This window comes from Acomys minous (genome assembly GCF_964271855.1).
Source record: "Acomys minous genome assembly, chromosome: 11".
Classification (NCBI taxonomy): domain Eukaryota; kingdom Metazoa; phylum Chordata; class Mammalia; order Rodentia; family Muridae; genus Acomys; species Acomys minous.
Window position 1 is genome coordinate 86,047,786 of NC_140492.1, and position 10,170 is coordinate 86,057,955.

At 41.3% G+C, this 10,170-nt stretch overlaps 1 pseudogene across 1 annotated transcript; it reads right to left on the reverse strand.

The window, feature by feature from the left end:
• Positions 1 to 2,771: 2,771 nt before the first annotated feature.
• LOC311608376 (cytochrome c oxidase subunit 6B1-like) lies at positions 2,772 to 3,038 on the reverse strand (annotated as a pseudogene). The gene has a single exon. The product of its transcript is annotated as a cytochrome c oxidase subunit 6B1-like (transcript).
• Positions 3,039 to 10,170: the final 7,132 nt, after the last annotated feature.

A 10,170-nucleotide genomic window follows, 5' to 3' on the forward strand; every position in this document is an offset into this window, starting at 1 on the left:
AATACGCTCTTGACAAAAGGTTTTTCTTTTTTTTTTTTTTGACGTTCTTTTTGATGTTTCTCCTTTGCTTCAGGTATCAATTCATTTTAGAACATCTTTTCATATTTTTCCCTGAGTTATCAATCTATCTCATTTCTCCTTCATGCCATTAAGGAAAATTAAACTGGATACACTTTTTAAAAAATTTTTTAATTAATTTATTCTTGTTACATCTCAATGGTTATCCCATCCCTTGTATCCTCCTATTCTTCCCTCCCTCCCATTTTCCCCTTATTCCCCTCCCCTATGACTGTCCTTTGAGTGTCAATGGATGTTGTTTGGTCCCCTCCTTTCTTCCGTTTCTATTTTCCTTTTTCCTCCCTCTTTGCACTAGGGATAAAACCCAAAAGCTCACATAGTATTTTATTACTGAGCCACAAATCAGCCCTTCACTGTACTTTCTATACTGTAAAGAGTCACATAGGATAGATAGTTAGTTTTCTTAAGTCCCTACTGGAATATGTAGGCTGGCAAATAATAACATTTTGTTCCAGGTATGAGACATAGTCTGGGAGACTAGCCAACACAGTGACATCTTTGGACATTTAACTTTTTTTAAGGGAATGAGTAGACTGTATATTGTTGAGTATTCTAGGAAGTCTAGGAAATACGGCAATTATAATGGTGCTGATTTGATTTTTCTGAGTCTCTCTGAGTGTGTTTTACAGAAAAAGCTTACTCTTACCCTTAATCTTTCAACCTTTTAGATTTTTGGAAGAGAAAACTGTTTGTTGTCATAGAAAGTGACCACAGATGTATGTATGATTTATGAAGAACTTGAATTTTCTAGGTAGGAAATATCTTACTGTTTCCTTAAATCCTCCTATAAGTTATTCATTCCCATAAGTTAAATATATTTTTTTTCGACAAACATAAAGTAGTGACATTCTTCACCAAAATATCTCAAGTGTGGTCTCTAGGCCATGTAAGTACTATTCGTCTCCTCTGAAAGATTTTGAGCCAGGTCCTCACAGTTCAAATCACCCTCAGTCTTCCATATTCTGACTAGTATGTCCCATTAAGCCCCCCTTCAAGCATTTCACCACTTTCTTCATCCAAAGTTCCAAAGTCTACATTCCTCCAAACAAATGTATGGTCAGGCCTATCATGGGGATTCCCCAGTCCCTGGTATCAACATCTGTTTTAGGTAGGATTTTCACTGCTGTGAAACGGCACCATGACCATGGCAACTTGTAGAAAGGAAAACATTTAATCAGAGACTCAGTCCATTATTGTCATGGTGGGAAGCATGGTGGCGCACAGGCAGACATGGCGCTGAAGAAGGAACTGAGAGTTCCACATCTGGATCAGCAGGCAGCAGGAAAAGAGATATCTTTGGTTTGGCTTGAGAATGTGAAACCTCAAGGCCCACCTTTAGTGAGACTTCCTCCAACAAGACCACACCTAGTCCACCAAGGTGTGCCTCCTAATAGTACCACTCCATAGGACCCTATCAGGACCATTTTCATTCAAACTACCATGACGACAGAAGATTGTGGTTGTCTACACAGGCAAGAATTTAGTTTAGCATCTTGTTAATGTTGGTCCCAATAAGAAGACTCTAATTTTCCAGCAGTGGGTGTCTGTTTATTTTTGTTGCATGTTAAAAAAGTGTGTGTGTGTGTGTGTGTGTGTGTGTGTGTGTGTGTGTGTTGGAAATGTGCTTTTTAAGTGTAAACTGGAATGCTTCTGGAGAATAATGTTGTCATTGCTGGGACTGTGCTCCCCTGTGACCCAGGAGCCCCTCTAGAGGAAGGATGTTTAGTCTTCAAATCTGGCCTGATGTCTAACACATGTCCATTGCACTGTCAACCCTGCCCCCTACCCTCCAACCCCTGCATTGGTAATTTGTTGAAAGGTAGCTTAGTGGTGATGAACTAAAAGTAAATAAACATGATTAGATAGATAAATACATCATGGTGAAAGCAAACACTCCATGAAAACAGTGATTTTCTCCATATTTTTTGACAATTCTCATGACAATATGGAGTGGGAAAACAATACAGATTTGAATATTCTTGCTGGGAGAAATGTACTCAGCATTTAGTGACTCATTACAGATGGAGAGCTAAAAGCCAGACAGATATTGTAGAAGGCAATTGTTTAAAACATTTAAAAGTCTCCTTCTACTAGCTTATCATATCCCATCAAGTATTGTTAGATTTTAAATTTTATGCCCCCTATTTCTCTGTCTCTCTGTCTGACTGTCCATCTGTCTATCCAGCAGTCATCTTCTCTGGGTGTTTAGTGCTTCTCCATACACAATAAAGGTCCAGTAAAATTTAGTTACTGTTGGCTCATGACTCACTGAGTCATTTTGTGTATAACCTTCTGCATGTTTCAAAAAAAAAGTAGAAATTAATTGTCTGTGCTCATCACAAAATACATATGCATTGATTCTTGTATTATTCTGTTATACTAAAAATTAAAATAAGAATAAACACCCAGTTTTTGTTCTCATACAAGTAGAATTTGTAGATTTTTTTCTCATCGTATTGTGGTGATGTTGAATTTGACAGTTTGCAAGGGTGTGGCCAAAACTTCCTTCCCATCCCATTCTTTTTTTCCTTCCTTTCTTTCTTTTTTCTTTCTTTTTTTTTAACTTTTCCAGTGACTTTTTATTAGTAGTTGCATCATGATCAGGGTCCCAGGGTAGGGACCATCATATACCCAGGTTCCCCTTTACTATCTGGGAAGAAAGTTTGAGAACAGGAAAGGTGTGTGGAGTATGGTCAGATCTTCCCAGAAAACGTGCCTTCTCCTCTGCGTTCATCCAGATTGAGACCCATGATACAGGGCAGAGGGACTTGTACACATGTACACACACACACACACACACACACACACACACACACACACACACACACGATGCCTCCCTGCGTGGTTGGAAGTCTGAGTAGTTCTGCCAGCAGCTCTTAGTCTGTTTCTGATTTGGTAAGCGGCTTGTCAAGGCGGGCAGTTTTGGCATTCTTGATTTTAGTTTTGATGTCTTCAGCCATAATGCTGACTCCTAAAGACTGCCCAAGAGCAGTCTTAGTTCAATGTGACCCTTAGCAAAGACACAGATGTCACACAGGAAGCCCCATCCTGATTTGCTTCCAGCTCAAGTAGCTCAGGCTAGCCTTGAATTCTCTGAGTAGCAGAGAACTGCCTTGATCTCCTGGTCCTCTGGCCTCCACCTACCAACTCCACCTAAGCACCCCCAAAACGTGCTGAAAGCATAGTGAACACAGTGTGAGGCCTTAGATCTGGCCATAGATCGTCTCAAGTTTAAGACCTCATCTGCAGTTCTCAGCAAACACAGCCTCACACTTCATTCCAATTTGAAAATAGTTTTATAATACAGACAGGTAAAAGTCAGTTGAATAAGGTAACATTTTTTTAAAAAAAATAATTCTATCCTGGACCTGCTTTCTGGGTTAGCATTCTGGGCTAGATTGTCTCCACTCCAAGGTGTTTTCATCCATATGTTTGAATAAATTTATTTTATTTGCTAAGATTGAAAACAAAATGGTCTGCCTTAGGTTGATAGTTCCTAACTTTAGTGTGAGGGAACTTTGATGAGCAATGATGCCTGTCTGCCCATGGGCTTCTATTGATTTGACCTGTTCTACTTGTCCTGCCCACGTTGGCCTTCAGGACCCATTGACACCATCCCCGACACTTCTACCTTTCACCAGCATCACTGCATTATTTTCTGATACTAGTTCCTTGTGGATGAAAAAAAAATCAGCCCAGGCTAGCTCAAGGGACAGAGAATTACTTTTCTTTCCATCTCAAGAAGACCACAAGGAACTGCCTCAATGGTTGCTTCAAAGCTCTGAACTGTCTGTCTGCTGTCTTTCCTTTTGGATACAATGTAGAAATAGCATCCAGAAGGTCTTTGTGGCAGGAAGAGTTGAAGAATATCTTTATTTTATTTTATTTTATTTTATTTTTTATTAATTTATTCAGATTACAACTCAGTTGTTATCCCATTACTTGTATCCTCCAGTTCCTCACTCCCTCCTGGTTTCACCCTATTCCTCTCCCCTAGGTCTAAGACCAAGGAGGATCTCCTCACCCACTATAGATAGGGTCATAGGCTATCAAGTCTCATCTTGGTAGCCTGCTTATTCTTTCTTTGAGTGCCATCAGGCCTACCCACCAAGGGGAAGTGGTCAAATATGGGGCACCAGAGTTCATGTCAGAGTCAGTCCCCGTTCTCCACATAACTGTGGAGAATGTCCTGTCCACTGGGTAGATCAGAGTAAGAGTTTGATGTTTACTACTTGTATTGTCCTTGGTTAGTGCAATAGTTTGATCAGACCCCCCTGGGCCACAATCCATCCATCCAGATGCTCTTCTTGTAGGTTTTTAGGACCCCCTGGGTCCTTCTATGTCCCCATCTCCTATATTTCTTTTACCTAGAGTCTCAGTAGGATGTCCTCACATCTATCCCCAATCTTGTGGTAAGTGAAGACTTTAGTGGGACATGCCTTTTGGGCTAGTGTCCAATTATAAGTGAGTATATACCATGTGAGTTTTTCTGCTTCTGAGTTAACTCACTCATTATGATCATTTCTAGTTCTGTCCTATTGTCCACAAATTTTGGGATTTCCTTGTTTTTGTTTTTGGTTTTTTTTTGTTTTTTTATAGCTGAATAGTATTCCATAGTGTAAATGTATCACAGTTTCTTTATCCATTCTTCAAGAGTTTGAAGAATATCTTATGCTTCTTTTCTCATCAAGGAAGAGAGACTTTCCCAGGTAGCTGCCAAGACTTTCTTTCCTACTTGTCTTATTACTCAGGCCTGGGTCACGTATGTCCTGGCATAAGGACAATGAAGACGTGGTATTTCTAGTCTCTGTAGTTGCTTAGTGAAAAAGAGGAAGACAGAGAAAATTCTCTGATAGGCTTCTGCCAAATGCACACCACCTCAGCCTTAGCCATGAAGGAACTTCCACAGGTAGTGGATGAAGTCAACTTCATTCTACTACTTTTTTTTTTTTTTTTTTTTTTTTTTTTTGCCTTCCACCCTGCTCTCCCACAGACTGGTAAATGAATCCATAGCAGACTCAGATCACTTTGACAGGCCTGTCTTTCCACATGACAGTTCCTCCTCTTTGCCACCATTTCCCACTGAGTGCCAACGCTGACATCTACGCTGAGCTCTGAAGCTGCCTTCTGTGTGAGGTTTTCCTCTCCCCCCCAGCTATAGTTTCCTTTATGATGATTTCTTTTTAATTACCACAGAACTTCCAGTATACTTACCATTTGTGAATATATCATTTGAAGTCTGATTACTCATAAGACACAAATGTGCAATTCAAAGGCAGCTTCAACATTTCTGAGGTGCAATCCAAATCTTGTCTGCTGAGAAGCTGGCAGGCCAAACAGTGAATTTTCTCACTGCTGAGTGAGTCATGGTCTGCTTAGGATTTAGACGTCAGTGGGGCTTAACTGTTCTGTGTAGCATAGGCAGTAACTTTTGTAATCTCACTAAAAGCTGGGTTTCATTGTGAAGATGGCTATAAATTGAGAGATAAAATTCAAGATTAAGGCTGGAATTTGTTTTGAGGAGAGGCAGTGGGAAGAAGTAATTCTCCAGAAAATATAATTTATCAGATACTTAGGTACCTGAAAAGATACTTAAATATTATTGAAATAATGGTATTATATTTATTATAATTATTCATGCTTTACAATTATTTATGCACAGCGATTTGAAGACAATAAAGCTCCAAAAGCCAGGAAAGAAATCCTATTATGTGGTGTGGCTTTGGAGACAGGGAAGTGAGACAGAGTTACTTCTTTAGTTGTTCCCAAGAGGACAGAATCGTGAGATGATAGTGCGGGCCTTCTGTTTTCCTGGCTATAAAGTGATGAGGAAAATACCTGTCTCACAGGCTACATAGAGATATTAAGTAGAACAGTACCTGGAAACGTGTCTTGTAAGCCATTATGCTACGGATGACCAAATGATTGCCATTATTTATATACATACAGCATCTATTATGAGAGTAGACACTCAGATAAGATTTATTCAATGAGTGACAAAATGAAGGAGTGAAAATCTATCCTAATAGCGTACTTTGATGGAAAAACTACGTTTCCTTCCATAACTGTGCTTCAGAGATTCAAAGGCATTTATTTGCATGTGTTATTACAGCATGAAAATCAATAAAAATCATTGCTAAAAATTAAGTGTCAGTAGGTGATATCAACTTTATCGAAGCTGATTTTTTTCCCCTAAATACATTGGCTGTTCATAAACTGCTGGTATCATGTGTTCACTGTTTACGGCCCTAGTGGACCCCTCCATGTGTATCTCCATTTGTAGATCCTCTGGGACCATCTATTATTTCATGGATCCATTATCATCTATAATTCTCTTTAAAGACCCAATAAAGTTTATGATAAGATGCCATGCTGCCATGCTGTGTCTTGTCTTCAAGCACAGCCTTTTGCTCATCTTTCTTGAGTGTTGAGTTTTTTTTAAGGGTCTGATGTTATTGGCACACTTGTGGGTTAGGCTTATACCTCTTCATGTTGAAGGAGCACAGGACCACTTCACTGCTAGAAAGAGATTCACGAACCGTGGGAATCTACAAATAGTTTGACACTGCTGTGGGGCTACCAAAGCTAAGGTGAAACAATGCTACAAACAGACATGATTGCATGTACATTGTGGGGTTTAGTTTCTTCCAAGATCAACTGCAGTAAAATAAACATTTTCTTTTCTCTGTACAGCATGCATTTTCTAAGTTAAATGATTTCCAAGTGTTTAAATTAGTTTTGACATACTAGAACTGTACACCAGGATGTTTCTCATAAATTGCCTTAATTGATTATTATTAAAAGTTTTTGTTTGTTAATTTGACTTTTAATTTTTTAAATTTAACAAATTTTAAATTGTGTGTGTGTGTGTGTGTGTGTGTGTGTGTGTGTGTGTGTGTGTGTGTTTGTAGCTACATCACATGCACAGAGGAGCCCATCTTGGACAGAAGTGAGAATTAGATCCCCTGGGGATGGAGTTACAGGACTTTTAAACTTCCTGATGTGGGTGCTGAAAACCAAATTCAGGTCCTCTCCAAGAACAGGAAATGTTCTTTAACTACAGTGCTATCTTTTCAGGTCAGTATCTTTCTTTGTTATCCTGCAGGTAGTAAATGACATTAAGTCAGTGAGGCCACTACAGCCCTGCTCAGAGACCTCAAGTTAGTCCTACTCCCTGTTTTCTTCTATTTAGAAACAAGTGTTTTTTTCCTCTACGACTCACTATCTCAGATCCTTCCAGTTTGGATGTATGACTAGCCCAGAGCATGTGAAATGTTGAAGATAAATATAATGATGTTCAGGATATTTGAGAAAACGCTATCCATATGAGTGGACATGGGCATCACTTCAGCTGGGCTATGACTTGATAAGGAGATTGATAAGGGAGTTAAATGTTTTAGCTCTTTTCCTGTTGCATGATGAAATATGCTAACACATGCAACCTCAGAGAGAATGAGTTTACTCTGGCTCACAGGTCAAGGACACGGTCCTTTATGGGTCACAGATGACTGAGGCAACTGGTCACATCACGTATACCCTTAGAAGGATTGAATGAATACTATTACTTGGCTTTTTTTCCTCCACTCATACAGTCTGGAATCCTATACAGTGAATGGTGACTCACCCAGTGGGCAGATCTTACCATCTCAATTAATGAAATCAAGGAACTCTCCACAGGCATGCCCAGCGACCATATCTGCCAGCTATTTCTAGATATTTTTTTAGATTGACAGACAATTTTAACACAGTTAGGTGACAAAGAGTAGAGCAATAACATGGGCAATGCCATATGAATAACAAGCTTTCTTATTTATTATGCAACCAGTAATGTCTTATATGGCAAAATAGGCTTTTTGGATGTGACTAAGCTAGGAATCTTAGGATATCCATCCTAGATTATCCAGGTGGGTCCCTCATCTTATCATAAAATGCTGTGCTGTCCATGTAGAAGGTTAAAGGTGGAAGGCAATGTAATGACAAACTCAAGGAGACCTAAACCCGGCTTCTGATCACTATAGAACTCTCTGATAGGCAAAGGACCACATGATATACAGAGGTAGGCAGAGGACCATGTGATAGGCAGAGGACCATGTGATGTGCAGAGGACCATGTGATAGGCAGAGGACCATGTGATAGGCAGAGGACCATGTGATGTGCAGAGGACCATGTGATGTGCAGAGGACCATGTGATGTGCAGAGGACCATGTGATGTGCAGAGGACCATGTGATAGGCAGAGGACCATGTGATAGGCAGAGGACCATGTGATAGGCAGAGGACCATGTGATGTGCAGAGGACCATGTGATAGGCAGAGGACCATGTGATAGGCAGAGGACCATGTGATAGGCAGAGGACCATGTGATAGGCAGAGGACCATGTGATAGGCAGAGGACCATGTGATAGGCAGAGGACCATGTGATAGGCAGAGGACCATGTGATAGGCAGAGGACCATGTGATAGGTAGAGGACCATGTGATGTGCAGAGGACCATGTGATAGGCAGAGGACCATGTGATAGGCAGAGGACCATGTGATAGGCAGAGGACCATGTGATGTGCAGAGGACCCTGTGATAGGCAGAGGACCATGTGATAGGCAGAGGACCATGTGATAGGCAGAGGACCATGTGATAGGCAGAGGACCATGTGATGTGCAGAGGACCATGTGATAGGCAGAGGACCATGTGATAGGCAGAGGACCATGTGATAGGCAGAGGACCATGTGATAGGCAGAGGACCATGTGATAGGCAGAGGACCATGTGATGTGCAGAGGACCATGTGATGTGCAGAGGACCATGTGATGTGCAGAGGACCATGTGATAGGCAGAGGACCATGTGATGTGCAGAGGACCATGTGATGTGCAGAGGACCATGTGATAGGCAGAGGACCATGTGATAGGCAGAGGACCATGTGATAGGCAGAGGACCATGTGATGTGCAGAGGACCATGTGATGTGCAGAGGACCATGTGATAGGCAGAGGACCATGTGATGTGCAGAGGACCATGTGATAGGCAGAGGACCATGTGATAGGCAGAGGACCATGTGATGTGCAGAGGACCATGTGATAGGTAGAGGACCATGTGATGTGCAGAGGACCATGTGATAGGCAGAGGACCATGTGATAGGCAGAGGACCATGTGATAGGCAGAGGACCATGTGATGTGCAGAGGACCATGTGATAGGTAGAGGACCATGTGATGTGCAGAGGACCATGTGATAGGCAGAGGACCATGTGATGTGCAGAGGACCATGTGATAGGCAGAGGACCATGTGATAGGCAGAGGACCATGTGATAGGCAGAGGACCATGTGATAGGCAGAGGACCCTGTGATAGGCAGAGGACCATGTGATAGGCAGAGGACCATGTGATAGGCAGAGGACCATGTGATAGGCAGAGGACCATGTGATAGGCAGAGGACTATATGATAGGCAAAGGACCATGTGCTAGGCAGAGGACCATGTGATTGATAGATAGAGGACCATGTGATGTGCAGAGGACCATGTGATAGGCAGAGGACCATGTGATAGGCAGAGGACCAAGTGATTGATAGACAGAGGACCATGTGATAGGCAGAGGACCATGTGACAGGCCATCTTAAACCCTGCTGTTTAAGCCACAAGGCTTGTTATTTCAAAGTAAACATGGGTGGGTTTGGATGAGGTAGAATGAGTCTGATAGAAAGAGCTTGTCCCCTTCAGAGTCAGGGCATCTCAGCAAGGACCATTGCAGTCCTCCCCTGAGGGCTATCTTTAAGATGAGGCCCAGGTATGAGGAGTCTTATGTAGGGTTCATCTTCTAACTTTGTTCTAGTTTCTATGCCTAAAAAAGAGGTTGTTTTTTTTTTAAAAAAAAAAAACTTTATTTCAATGTTTCTTGGAAACAGAATCACCTGTTCATGACGTCACCTTCTTTCCAATCCTGAAAATTATAGTTTCTAAATAGTTTTGGAGAATAATAGAAAATGTTTGTATCTGATCCCTCTAAGACAGCACGAGGAGGAAAGGAACGAGAAACATTTCCTATTTCTCCATGAAACTGAGTAAAACTCTCAGCCTTGCTATAGTATGACACCATGGAATTCTTGGAAGTCCG